A 15,812-nucleotide genomic window follows, 5' to 3' on the forward strand; every position below is an offset into this window, starting at 1 on the left:
TAGTATGAGTCCATTAGCCCTTTGTACCTGTTGAAGGGTCGAGATGGCGACTAGAGGGGGGGTGAATAGTCTTTTCAAAAACTTAATCGCGTCGGCTAATCGATATAAAATTAAAACAATCAGTCTAGCCAAGACTACACCCCTCTATATATGTTCACTAGCACCTTGCAAAGATACTAATTATGCAACTCTAGGTGCCGGGCTATCTAGAGCTCTCCTAAACAATTCTAGGAGCAAGGTCACACAAACCTATGCCGCTAATATTTTAAGCAACAAGGGAGCTCTTATACATGCTAGTAAGCAAAAGCACAAAGCCACCTAAGCTCACTAGCAATGCTCAATAATAAGGCAACCAATGCCAAATTAGAGAGCACAAATACTTAGCTACACAAACTAAGCAATGTGACTAACAAGGTTACTAAAACAAAATTAGCCACGCAAGGGAGCTACTTCTATGCTACACAAGCAAGAAAGTAATTAGCAAGCTACACAAGCTATCTAATTACAAGAGCAACTACACAAGCTTAATATGTATAAAAGTAATTGCAAGCTTGTGTAATGGGGATACAAACCAATGGGAAGAAACAAGGTTGACACGATGATTTTTCTCCCGAGGTTCACGTGTTTGCCAACACGCTAGTCCCCGTTGTGTCGACCGCTCACTTGATGGATCGGCGGCTAATTAGCATCACCTGCTAAGCCCGCACATCGGGCGCCGCAAGAACCTACCCCTTGAGTGAGGGTAGCTCAATGACATGCTTTACTAAAGTTGCTCTTCGCGACTCCCGCAGGGCGAGCACAAGTGCCCCTCACAAGCACTTCTCCGGAGCGCCGCACAAGCTTCTTGTGGGCTTCGACGGAGACCACCACCAAGCCATCTAGGAGATGGCAACCTCCAAGAGTAACAAGCACCACCGACTTGCAACTTGATCACCTAGTGCCACTCGATGCAACCTCACAATGCAATCGCACTAGAATTGCTCACTCACACAATCGGATGATCACTATCAAGTATGTGTGAGATGGAAGGCTCCCAAGCACTCTCAAGCATGGACACTAAGTCCCTCAAGGTGCTCAGCACCAGCCATGGCCAAAGGCCACTTCTATTTATAGCCCCAAGGGCTAAACTAGATGTTACCCCTTCACTAGGCAACTATCGGGTCGACCGGACGCTCTAGTCATGTTGATCGGACGCTGGACCTCTGCGTCCGGTCGCCCGATGACAGCCACGTATCACCTGCGTTCAATGGCATTCTTCCGATCTCAATGGTCATCTTCTGACCGGACGCAGCAGCTTCAACTGATCGGACGCTGGATCCTCAGTGTTCGGTCGTTTACAATAAGGTACCGACCTTGACCGGGCGTGTCCGATCACACGTGATCGGACACAGCCCCAGCGTTCGGTCACTCATAGCTTCTCTGCTCTACCTGCATCACCATACGTCAGCCTGACCGGACGCACCCTGCTAGCATTTGGTCACTTCCAGCATCAGCGTCCGGTCAATAGACCGACGCTACATACTGTCAGCCATAACTGACCGGACGCTGGCCTTTAGCATCCGGTCACTTGCGTGACCAGAGTCCAGTCCACTCTGTGGGACCTTTCTCATCTCTATTTCTTCACCGAGTTGATCCACATCAACTCCAACTTCACCACCTTTTTAAATGTGCCAACACCACCAAGTGTACACCACCATGTGTATGTGTGTTACCATTTTCACAATCATTTTCCAAAGGATGTTAGCCACTCAACTTGCCATGCCACTCGATCCTAGCGACGATGCAAAGTTAGATCACTCGAGTGGCACTTAGATGACCGATATGCAAACAAGTTTGCTCCTCTTGATAACACGGCCATCTATCCTAAACCCGGTCATAAACTTCTCTACACACCTATGACCGGTGAAATGAAATGCCCTAGGTTATACTTTTGCCTTGTGCATTTCATTCTATCTCCTCCAATGTTGATGCAACACATGCACCAACATGATCAACAATGATATGATCCACTTTATATCATCACATGATCATATTGGTTCATCGATCTTGACTTCACTTGCTCTTCACCGTTGCCATCGTCCATCGGCGCCAAGTCTTGCTCAAGCTTCACCGCCACGCGGTCTATCACTCCAAAGCCTTCGACTTGCCCTTCACGCTTGCAACCGGTCCATCAAGCCAAGTCTTGTCTTGATCTTCTCCACCTTGATCACATGACTCAATGTCATGTCTCATGTGCAATATGCTCCTTCATCACCACATGTGTGAGCTTTGCAACATCTCCAAGCCATTTTCACCTTCATGGCATATGTTGCTCACACATATGTACCTGTGGACTAATCACCTATGTATCTCACATAAACACAATTAGTCCACCTAGGTTGTCACTCAATTACCAAAACCAAACAAGGACCTTTCAATCTCTCCCTTTTTGGTAATTGATGACAACTCTACAAAGATATGGAAAATAAGCTCTTTTGGATTCATGTTGCTTGCCCAAGCAATTTTACCATGTGTAAATGATTTTGGACAAGTACCACAAACCCGAAATGGTAGTATTAGCTCCCCCTACATATGTGCTAGAGTATTTAATTTGAAGCTTGCACATATGCATAGATTGAAATTATGGGAGAGTAATTACTACCGAATGATACTAAGGTGTATAGAGTAAACCTTTGAAGTGTGATACCAATCGGAGTTGCACCTTTAACTTCATCCTTAGCACCATGGTTAGCTAGATGTCACTTGGAAATAAAATCACTAGATACCTCGTGAGATCAACATTAAAAGCAAGGTACTAGCATTACTTGTAAACCATACCAAGTGTCTAGCTATCATCCTATGCATGCTAGTTATCAAATCATCATTTAAGTTCTACAACTAGCATACACCACACAAGCATGCATATTGAATTTGAAAGTTTATGCAATGCAAGCAAGCACATGAATATGCATATATCAAATGCAATCAATCAAAGTTCATGAGCTTGCTCCCCCTACTTGTGTGCTTCTCTTGTCCAAGAATTTTGATCCATCTCTTTTCTTCAATGTTGCTCCCTCTTTGTCCATATTCATGTCCAACCTCTTAAGCTTTCATATCTTATCTCTCCCCTTACACAATTTATCTCTCCCCTTATATAATCTCTCCCCCTTATATAAGCTTTCATATCTCTGTACACTCTCTCCCCATTTGTCATCAATTTCCATAAAAGGCATGTTTCTCATTGATGCAAGGGTATACATTTTGGGGTAGATGGTTGAGGCTTGAGTCTTGTATTTTTTATGGACATCACTTGATTGTTGGAATGACCCCACTTGTAGATACCAATTTGATACCAATTGAAAGTTGTACCACTTGAATCTTGTGTAGGGCTTCTTGAGATACCACACATAGGATCTTTGATCTTGATATCAACTAGTGTGACACCTCCCCTTATGTGATATCATGGGTCATCCATTTAATACACTTGAGCTTTTGTGGATGAGGGATGCATTCTTCATTTGATGATCACTTAAAGTTGAGGATCACTTATGGAACCATCGTCTTGCATAATTGATACTATGTATAGATGTGATACTATTTGAAAGAATTTTCTACCATGGAACCACTTGTTGGATTTTGCAATTTTGATCATTTCTTGAACATTTGTTATCTTTATAAGTACCACTTATAGGATATCAATTGTGAGTTAATCTAAACATCACTTATGAATTCTTGATGAAATACTTAAGTCTAGATACCACTTGAAACATACAAATTAGATATCCATTTGCATTGTTGTCTTGTGCTTGTACTCTTATCATTATCTTAAGCTTTTAAGTTCGGTTTGAACCAATGACAAGCTTCTTCACACCTCTTGTAAGGGTTATCTTGCCAATGTTGTACTTGTCACTTGTTAGCAATCCATATTAAATCAAGTACTTGGGTTCACTAGCTCATGAACAAATTCATATACTAACCACTAGATCAAGTAATCATTCAAGCAATAGTGGTAGGTTATGAATTTAAACATTTCATTTGTTATGCATGATCCTATGAAGCATGTACTATATGCACTAACTGCATACTAGTAAGGGATGAAATGATCATGCACATTACAATGATACCTTTGCTATGTTGGAGTAGAGGATAGTCATATAGATTCCAATTTATTGCTCCAATAGCAATGTGAAGTCCAATTATAAGCTTGGTGAAGACCAATAGATACTATTTTGAAGTTCATTCTTCACCCATATGAAATGAATACCACTTATGATCAAGTGCACTTTCTTGTTGTGGTTAGCTTGCTTCATCGTTTGATCTTTGCTTGCATGAGAGAACTATTTGGAATACCACTTGAAATATCATGACTAGCTCTCTTTTTATGTGTTACATGTTTTTCTTGATCAATCCTTTTGATTGCTTCAACTAAGCATCTCAAATGTCCCTTGGATCACCACTTCCATGTTAGCCTTCTAAGTACCACACTTGGTTTACCTACTCATAGGCGGCAAGCCCCTACACTAGGGAGAAGTGACTTCTCTCCAAAAATAATTCTTGATACTCACTTGAAATGACTTGATTGATTGATCCAAGTGATGGACTTAACTTGGTGAGTAACCTCGATTCCTTCTTTAAGTCATTTTCTTTCTTCTTGTTTAAGTTCTTTTCTTTCTACCAAATGATTTCCAATAGTCACTAGAACTTAAACTTTAACTTCATCTTGAGTTTGATCTTGATCTTTAAATTTGAGTACAGAATGTGTGCAAAGTACACTCCACAATCAAATAGCCTTGTACTCTTTGCTCGTCATGCTTTTATATCATCTCAAAACCAAACTTGGGTACCTCAAACACTTGTAAACATGTTTCCAACTTGAGGACCTTTCAATCAAAGTGACTCTAGATCAATCCAACATTTGTCACTTTTCCGACAGATTTTGTACCCTTTAAAGAAATAAGCATATCTCCCAAATTACAAATCCAAATACCACTAAATTTGGTGGAGGTGTGCAATACTAAGTTACCTAGCAGCTGTAAAAATTTGAGCTTCATTTGACTTCTAGATTGCTACCAGATTTCAATTCTTCCACCACTGCTACATTCTGAAAACTGCTGCACTATAACCGACAAGATCCACTCCAAAACCAAAGCATTTCTTATCCAATTCTCATGAAAATTATACAGCATCTTATACCATAAGTCTAGAGCATATACACAAATTTTTATGCCAATCCAATAAGTGTTGATTACTCAAACATGGCTAAGATCACAGCTCACTCAAATTTTTAATATAGGACATATTTCAATCACTTGAGCTATACTTCATCAAATATGAATCAAACTTGAAACCAACTCATTTGAATACTTTCACAAGACATAAATCCATTCAAACCACTTACTAAAAGTCATCTCATGAATTTATCCAACACAAGTCAATCCAAACTTGACTACTAATCAATTTATCCATTCAAACATCTCATAGCAAGCAATATTGCATATTTATCCAATTCAATCAACTCGATCATATGCACCCAAATGAAATGATCAACAAGAGATATACCTTGGTTAGCTCATGATCATCCAACTAGCAAGCTTTAACTCAATTATTTGCAAGTCATCAAATATATCCAATGAATCACCAACTTGAATTATAGCACTTGTATGTTGATAGCGCTTGAACTTCACTCAATTTTATCTTGGCATTGGGTTTGGATGTGCACTAAGCTTCATAACTTGATTCAACATATGATGAACAATGTGAGATCAATTGAATCAAGTCTCGTGGATTTTTGGAATCCCTTGTCTTCATGGTTGTTTTCATCTTTTTCTGATCGTCTTCTTTAGTGTTTACCTTATTATCTTTTCTTGTGTATCGCTCGTTGAAGGTGTAGCAATTTCCGATGCTATGATTTCCTTTAGGATGCAAGATGCAACACATGTTTTCAATGTCGTCATACCCTCTGGGTTTGGAAAACTTCCTTGATTTATCAGTCACTGCCACGGTATTGTCTGATCCATGTTTTCTTTCCTGATGTCTGATGTCTCGATGATTTCGCTTATCCGGGTTGTCTTGGTTGTTTCTATCCGAGAATCTTTCTCATGTCTTCTCCTCTGCAGTAATCATCTTTTCTACTGTGTGTCTGAATTCTTCATTGTTTCTCAGATTTTCTTTGCAGAAGTCCTGAAATTGCCACCTAGCCATAATTCCGTGAGAGAAAGCTTCAATTACTTCTCGTTCGGTGATGTCATGTACTTGAGCATGTAGTTCACCAAATTGTCGATAGTAATCTCTGAGACTTTCTCCCCCTTTTTGCTTGAGTCCTTTTAGTTCTGCGTGGGTGATGGGGTGTGTAATGATGCCCGTGAAATTTGTACAGAAAACTCCTTGCAAGTCCTCCCAATTTCTGATTGACCCTGGATTTAACTTGTTGAACCATTGGAGGGGCATAGTTTCTAGGATCATGGGAAAGAACAAGGTCTTGATATCGTCGTCTCCTCCGGCTAATTCAATCGACTGTGAGTAAATCCTGAGCCACTGCCTTGGTTCGGTCTTGCCATCATATTTAGAGTGGTTGGACGGTTTGAACTTGTGGGGTAGTCGTATTGAAGCGAGTCTGCTTGCAAAACAGGAGAATCTATCGTGCGCTCTGGCTTCTTTGTATTCTGATTCGACACCTCCTTCCTACCAACTATCGTTCTAGCAAGAGTAGTTCTGTGGGGATGTCTGAATGGGTGCTTCGCTTCTGATCTTCCTAGGTTGTTCGATTCGGCAGTTTTGACTATGGTCCCTTCTACTTTCTCTATTGTGACTTCCACTTGGACCAAGTCTCTCGAAAGCGGACTTTCTCTGATTTTGATCTTCCTTCCTATGAGATGTTGACCTGGCAGGTAGTTTCGAGTGAGTCCTTTCGTCGTGCATCCTTAGGGCTGCTGATCGGAGGAGGTCCCGGAGTTGTTCTTGTTTTTCACTAGGAAGTGATGTCGCTCTGAGTTCTTCTAGTGCTTCTCGGATCCTATTGTAGGGTGTATTCGCCGCGCGTCTTTCTTTGGCTTCTTGTTTTGATTTTCTTCTATCGTACTCAGCCAGATCTGACTCATATTTTATCTAAGCTTCCTTGTGCTGCCTAGCACGGCGTTGGTGTCCTTATTTCAATCTATTTCTTCTTTCTCTGGCTTGTTTCTGATTCTCGGTCTCACCATCATACCCCTAAATAAAGGGTGATATGTTGGACTCAGATTGATCTGATGACCTGATGTCGGGTGCTTCTAGGGGGACCAATGGTGATCGAGGTCGGCGGACCATGAATACTTCTTGTGCGTGAATTGTTCTGATATCGGTGTTTGTTTCCAAACTGTCAGAGTTGTTGATGACTTTAGTAGAGGCTTTAAGGTCGCAGATCGAGTCTCCTTCTTGGTAGGGTAGAATTGCTGTCGTCGTCGTGTCGACTAGTTGGGTACCGCTGTCCTTAGGAACAGAACCTGGCCAGTGGACGATGCAGTCTTGAGATGTTATAGTCAGTATGAGACCTTCTTGAGCTCCTCTTAGTGGCATTCTGAGCACCGGATCGAGGGATCCTTCGGGTCGTGCCTGATACGATTTTGCCATGTTGTGGAGTCCGAACGGAAAAGGACCTGATTTCTTGAAAAGACTCTGAGTGTATTCCGAGTTGTTTTCTTGATAGGCCGAGGCCACGTTCCGGAGCCCTGTCGAAAAAGAACTCAGTTTCTCGAAAGAACTCGGTAAAGATTCCATCTCGGATGCGGAACCTGAGTTTGAGTCGGATGCGCAAATCCGCGAAATCTGAGTTGGATCGGACATCACGAGCTGCGCGAATCTTCCGGTGATTTGATCTGTCGTAGTCGCCGAAATAGAATGGTCTTCATGGTGATCCGAATCTTCGAGGAGACGGCCTTGAAGCTTGCCATTGTTGTCCGCCTCACAGATCTATGAACCGAAGATGAAGGTTTGTCCCGTTGAGAAGATTATGTTGTCGAGGTCCGTCGAGCTCTCGGATGCAAATTCGTCGAAAGCCCCTACCTGGCGCGCCAGCTGTCGATGTTTCACCACAGATAGCCTGCCACGGGGTACTCGGGGCAGTTTGTTCGGGCTTCAGCTTATGCAGAATTCGACGGTAAATGCAAGAGACAGTCGATTCATCCTGGTTTGGACCCTCGATCGTGATCGAGTAATAGCCATACGTCCAGTTAGCGTTAGCCTTTGCGTTGGATTGATTGTAAAGTGTTGCGTTCTGTTCTTCCAGGAACTTCGCCCTCCTTTATATAGTCAGGAGGTCAGAGTCCTAGTCGGTTTACAATAAGAGTTCCTAGTAGGATTACAAAATAATACTACTACTAAGATTTCATGAAAAGAATCCTAGTTAGACTAGATCTTCTCTCTTCCTTGTGGGGTATCCTATGGATCCCGTATCGACAACTAATAAGCTTCAATTGACCTTATTATTAGAGAAAAAAGAGGGTCATGTATTAATAATGAAGTATGTCCTAAACTCCTAATAGACATCTACTGTGTGGTTGGGCTAATATATGGTCTATATTATTAGCCATGCTTTGTGGACTAATGGCTGGGCTAATATATGGTCTATATTATTAGCCATGCTTTGTGGACTAATGGCTTATTATGCTTAGGAAATGGCCACCAGCCCCTCCGTTAATTAATGAAACCAAGTCTTGTTTTACGAAGGGGTGATGTGTTTTACTCAGAGCATAACGTTTAGTCTGAACGATATAGGGGTATTTATAACACAAACAAAAAGAGTGTTTCGGCAGAAAAAAAAGTAAATGAGTGAATAGGGGACACCGCACCATACTTCCTCTATCTAAAAAGAATGTCGTTTCTGTTATGAATCTGATCAAATATTTGTTCAGATTTATAGTAAAAATAATATTTTTTGGGGGACGAACGGAGTAGGTTTTCCAGCATAACTAAGAAAAATACCATGAGGCGTTATCCAAAATTTGTACTAAGAAATAGACCTCCTCTGATTCTAAGATTCCTAAGAAAAAGAAATGAAGTAATAGCTGTATATACGATTGTCTTTTTTCCTATTATGCACACACGTCTTCGATCATACGCGCCCAGCAATAATATGCATTGATGGGACACATGCCCTTTTGGGAAAATTTAATTTTACCTTAGTTCCTATAGTTTCAAAGGGACGAGACTAACTTGAGTTAATTAATAACCACAAGCCACCTTGACATTAGAGCTGGTCTTATTAACCAAAGTTGATTAGATCAGGCTAAGCAAGGCTCAAAATGGATGCACATTACTCCGTACATTGTAAACCTTTTCCTATAAAAGAAAGTGGTCGAAAATGTTGAATGAATCGTAATACAAGGGACGTTAGCGCGTGATACTGACATACCCAAAACTTCGTTGCTATGTGTGAGTATAAAAGTTAAGCCTTGTCAGCACAATTTCAGCTCGAGCTGAATGGATTGATAAGTCAAGGTTCGAGTTCAGCACATTTATATTATTAGAGATCAAGTAAACTTGTGAACCTCGAGCCTTTTACAGCTTGATCCCGAGTTCTAAACTTTTCAAGCCCACATTCTTGCTTCACAAAACAAACAAAAATTCTCGCTTATACACACTCAATTCTATAAACACACGCATACCTTCTGCATGTAATTTTGTCCTCGCACTCATCCAGGATCTAACAGTGCGAAACAAAAAGCCAGGAATAGTATGTTATGCTGTCCAGCTGCGGAATGGAGGTAATTGACTGTTTGTGTTGCGAAATAATAATGTTTATTACTGTATATAAAATAAATGTCCAGCATATATAACAAAAAAGCTAAGTATTGTAGTCCTGTTATATTGACAATGAGCCTAAATTAGCTAACTAGATGATGTGATGGTAACTCAACTAAACCAGTAATGGAGAGGGACTTATATAATATAGTACTAACACTTATCACACATGCAATGCAAACACTGAAAATCAATCCATCTCGAAACCGAACCCGGACGATGATGTAATGCGGCCATAGGTGATAGATGTCTTGACTATCTAGGCGTAGATCTAGTGGGTAAAATATAACTTAGTTAAGGACTTTGGTTATGTACCTCGCCGGATCGAGTCGCGGCCATAGCGCCGCCGTAGATGTAGCAGTGACGTGGAGGAGCTGTCCAGTGGCGGCGGCGAAGGCAGGTGGAGCTTCCCATCGCTCACAGCGCTCCCTCTATATTGGACTAGGGTTAGACTTGGTGGCGAACTGATGGCTACAGTGAACCTCGTGTCTCGAGCCCCAGCTCCCACCTCCTTTACATAGCGCTGCGCGACGGGGACCCACCAGCCAGGAGAGCGGCTGAGCGCCCCCGATCAGGGCACGAGTCAAGGGCCAAATTGGCCGTTGGGTCAAATTGGTGGAGATCAACCTAACATTCTCCCTCTTATCTCACCTTATGTCTTATACTTAACTTACTTTATCTTTTTCCCATTTCATCATAAATCAGTACATAGAGCGTGCCTCATCATCACGGTCAGATGCCATTAGATTTAACAGCTACAATGCACCTCTCTGTTTTGAAACAGATTCTCAACTAGGCCCTCAGTATCTAGAAATCATAGGCTTTCCCGTAAACCTATACCGACTGCGTGTTCTTTGAACGCACTATGTGGTTAGCCTTTGGTAAGCGGATCCGCAAGTACCTGCTTAGTGCTCAAATGCTCAATGCTTTCAAAATGATTCTGGATTTTCTCCTTTACAACATATAACTTAATGTCAATGTGTTTGGCAGCACACTTGACCTGTTGTCTTAGGAGTTAACTACTTTAAATGGTTATTGTTGTTGACTACCATTGTTAAATCTGAGTACTAATTCCTTTAACCTCCTTTTGTCTGTTCCTTAAGCCTCGTATCAAGCTATGCTCTGGTATGCATCACTGATGACACCACAACTGTTTTTGGAGCTTTTCCACAATAATACTCTAACTGCGAGTGTTAGCAACTACTGTGGATTTCACTACACATCTCGCCAAGACTTAACATGTGTACCCTCAACTATTTTAGAGTACTTGTTCTTTCTTACTCAGCATGAGGCCTATGATACTTTGTAAAGTTGCAAGATAATTTCAACTCTATTCCAGTGATCTATATCTGGACTAGACTTCTACCAAAATATCCCGGATACGTAAATTATGTCAGGGTAAATTCTTACTTGTACTTGTACACTCATCAAGCTTTCCACAACTGAAGCATATGGAACCATGTTCATTTGATCAATCTCATATCAATTTCTAAAACAATTAAAGTTTCCAAATCTATTATCCTTGACTATAGGAGCAGGCGTAGGTTTACTCGCATGCATACTTTATTTCTTTAGAATATTTTCTAAGTATGACTTTGCGATAGTCCTAATACCCACTTTTCTTCTATCTCGGTGAATTTTGATTCCTAGAACCAATGACGCTTCACCAAGATCATTTACATTGAAACTTAAGAACAAAACTTCTTCTTTTCCAATAACAGATTAACATCACTACTAGTGAGTAGAATATCATCTATTCACAGGATGTGGAAAATGAATTTTCCATTCTTGAACTTCGCATAAACGCTATTGTCCTTCTTATTTTCTTTAAAACCCAAACTTTCTTATTGTTTCATCAACTTCAAATACTACTGTCTAGAGACTTGTTTTAACCCATAAATAAATTTCTACAGACTGCATCCCACACATTCTCTTTCTTCCATGACAAAACCTTTGGGTTGTACCATGTAAACGTTTTCATACAAATCCCCGTTGAGGAATAACGTCTTTACATCCATCTGATGTAACTCTAAATCGTAATGTGCCATGAACACCATTATGATTGTAAAAGAATCCTTGCATGGGACTGGAGAGAAAACTCTCATTGTAATCTATTCATTATCTTTGCGTAAAGCCTTTTGCTGCAAGTTGTGCTTTATATCTTACTACATTCCCTTTGGAGTCACGTTTTGTGTTGTAGACCCTTTTACAACCTATTATTTTAGCTCCATTAGGAATTTCTTCTAAGTCCCAAACATCGTTGGTATTCATCGAATTTATTTTAACTTCTATAGCTTTTTGCCATTTAAAAGAGTAAATGCTTCTCATGGCTTCTTCAAATAAGGTGGGATCACCCTCTATTTGAATTTCTTTACTAACATAGACTTTATAGTCATCAAAAAAATTGGTTTACTAATTCTTTGAAACCTTCTAGGCCTTAGCTACTGGCACTTTCATATGGGGCTATTGTTGCTCTTCATTGCCAAGATGCAATTGATTCTACAGGCTCCTGTATTACAAGATCCTTGTTTATATTATTCATTTTCTTCGAAGAGCTAACAATAGGTGTTGTATTAGTCATACAACATCAACAGGTATTGAGAGAAACTTATTGCTCCTGAGTCACTAGAGTGGGCACGCAGTCCCTCTTCTCTTTAAGTCTTATGTCTCTACATACCTCTACATACCATGCTTCCCCAGATCTTCCTATTTTTTTCTAAAAATGGTGTATCATCAAATATCTTATTTTGGGTTTAATTTGTTAAAACCTCATATGATGCTTTAAGCACCACCTTAACATCTTTGAGGCTGACTACGCTATCTTTCTATCAGAACTATAAAAGGTTCAAGAATTTAGCTATTTCTCTGCTTAGGGGTATCATTGTTGTGACCGTTGTACTCCTCCAACGGTCGCATTCATCTTAATTAATCTTTATCTCACTCTTAATGAAGAGTATTTTTCTTAATTGATCTTAATATTCTCTCCCTCGAAATATGGCTTGAACTTTACTGCCATAATTTCGAGAACTATTTAGAAGACATGTGGATGAGAAGACATTTATAACTTACTTTATTCACATGATTATGTCATGTAAACAAAATTATTTCTTGATCCGTTTAGGAGTACACTTTCCTTATTTTACTTTAAGAACTCAATGAGGTCTTTCATTAGTAGTACTTTTGCAAGTCACGTTTGCATCTTTTCTTATCTTTTAGTTATTATTGACCATGACGATGCATTTCTATTGTGCCACGGTCAATACTAGGACAGCATAAGAGCTACCTAAACTTCTCTCGCTATGCGGGATAGACTAGCATAAGTACTATGCAAAAACTTCTCTCCATGAGGAATAAATCTATATACAAACACGCATGCTTAATTCAACGTTGATCAAATTAGACATGCATGTTACTTATTGCAACTCTTATCATAAAACATTCACTTATACTTTATTTTTCAATTAAATCTTCTCATTAATTCTAATTTAATCACAAAATTAGTAAACTAACAAAAAATAGTTCTGAACTGGCTTAACTCGAGCATTTTCTTTCACATAGCCCAACATTGTAGCCCGTTGTCATGCGGCCGAGATCTCGTCGGTTAAAAATAAAACATACAAGATGCTTCTGCATCAATTCTACATCATCGTTGGACAGAAAATAGAATTTATGCATAAAACTCATAAATTAACTTGGAAGACATATAGCTACTCTTCAAAATTAAATTATCCCGTTGGTTCAATTTTAATTAGAAGATAATCAACATCATTGCAATAGAAACATGATAATAAAATACATTCTATTAGTTCAGGAGCATTTCTTGGTCCTTATCTACTTTCTGAAAAATTAACCACATTGGTATAAGATTTACCAGAGATTTAATCTTCAAACTTAAACTCATTATAATATTGTTATCATCAATGTTGGTCAGAAAATAACAATACCATAATTTAACATAAATAAATCCGACTACTCCTCTAATTTAAATTTTCCTGTTGATTCTAATTTAATTAGAGGATAAACATAATCATAATCTCTACAACTAAAATATTCATAATTATTCCGTCCACATGTGCGACACGAAAACCGCTCCATACGATCAGATCAGAAAGGCAACACGTACTCGCTCCATGCGATCAGCTCAATTCCCATTACAGCCGCAGCAAATTAGGAAAGCAAAAATCAAACAATATTACGTGTCCATCATTTTACCGGAACATATATTCGACACGTAGATTGGCAGCAACGACGAACCGTCTTTACCGGGTGGATTACGTGTGACACCACTCTTGAGATAAGAATAAGAATAATCCCAATGAAACAGCCTGCGTAATCAAACTCTTCTCGTACTCTGCTACTCTGTCACCAATGCTAAGAACAAACATGCGTATATCATAATACTATTTACTCACACGTATAAGATTGTACATTTCTTTTCTTTTTTAAAAAAAGAAAATCAATCATTTTTTAACATAAGTGTCAATCTATTTTAATTTTAACTAAATTTATAAAAAAAATGATATCAAAATTTATGTTTTCAAATAGGTTTACTATGATTTTTTTATATAAACTAGGTAAATGCCCGTGCGTTGCAATAGGAACACATGATACCACGATAACATTTGTATGAGCGTATGTTATACTGTTATCTAAAATAGATACCGCAATCATAATGTTCCGATCAATATTACAGTTATGTACGAGGAAATTTTGTGAGCTCATTTGTTTGAACAAGAACATATGTCGTGCTGTTTGGGTAATTTGCAGTGAGTTTGTTTGGTTGTGGTCCATCAATTTTGGTTCGAATTTTGAGCTTTTTGCACTGCCTTATGATCGCCAATTCAGTCCTCATCCTGCCATGCAAACCACATTTCATTTCTTTTGTCCACAAAATTTGCTCGTACATAAGTGTAATATTGATCGGAACATTATGATTGCGGTATCTATTTTAGATAACAGTATAACACACGCTCATACATGTGTTATCGTGTATAATATGTTCCCGTTGCAACGCACGGGCATTTACCTAGTTTACTAAATATAACTGCTCTTCAAATTAAATTCTACCGTTGGTTCGAATTTTATTAGAAGATAATCAACATTAAACTTTGCAGCGGAAACATGAAAAAATTCTTTATCTACTTTTCAGAAGCATTTTTCTGTACTCATCTGCTCTCTGAAAAAATTATCCCGTTGGTTCAAATTTTGACAGAGATTTAAACTAGACAAAAAACATCAAAACTTTGCTTCTGAAAATAATAAAACAAAACTTTTGTATTTCTTTGTTTATTTGGGCCGAAAACATGAAAATCAGATCCGCGGCCCAGCTCGCTAGCGCGCCCGCGCGCGCGGCCCAGCGGCCTGCTTATCTCGTCCGCTCGCCAGCGCGCTCGGCCTAGCTTGCTCCCGCACACTGCTGCCGGCGACGTCTCGCGCTGCGCTCCCCCGCGTCCCATGCCGTAACCTGGGCCTGGGCCGGGATTTCCTCAACTTGCCTAGGCTAAAAGAAACCCGAGCGCACGGAGCCGTTGATCCTGATCCGACGGATGTCCGTCGTTCTCGCGAGATCAAAACCACCTGCCACGGCGCGTCACCGAAACCCTAATTTCATTTCTTCCTTTCCTCTCCCGTCTGCTCTCCTCAGCCGCGGCACCCAACTTTCTCTCCACTTCTCCCCAAAACCACGACGGTCGGAGATGGCGGCGCCGCCGCTGGGCCCCTCGCCGGTGCGCGCGCCCACCGTAGAGTGAGCGCGCCGCCGTCGAGCGGTCTAGCGACGGCGTCCTTAGCGCGTGTGCGTGGCTCGGTGAAGCGCCGGCTTCCCGCGCTACGGCGGTGCCACGGGGCCTCTCACCGGGCGCTGTCGGAGCAAGTCCGGTTCCCTTCCGTTTCTATCCCCGCACAGAGCGAGCGAGGTCTGCGGCCGGGAGGAGGACGACGGCGCCACTGCGAGGTCTCTCGCCGGCGCACGCGCCGCCGTCGAGCGGCCGCTTGACGGTGCCCTGAGTCCCGGCTCGTGCGACGGTGAAAACAGTGCTGGCTTCGCACGACTTCTTGCG

The sequence above is a fragment of the Miscanthus floridulus genome, chromosome 7 (genome assembly GCF_019320115.1).
Source record: "Miscanthus floridulus cultivar M001 chromosome 7, ASM1932011v1, whole genome shotgun sequence".
In the NCBI taxonomy this organism is placed as follows: domain Eukaryota; kingdom Viridiplantae; phylum Streptophyta; class Magnoliopsida; order Poales; family Poaceae; genus Miscanthus; species Miscanthus floridulus.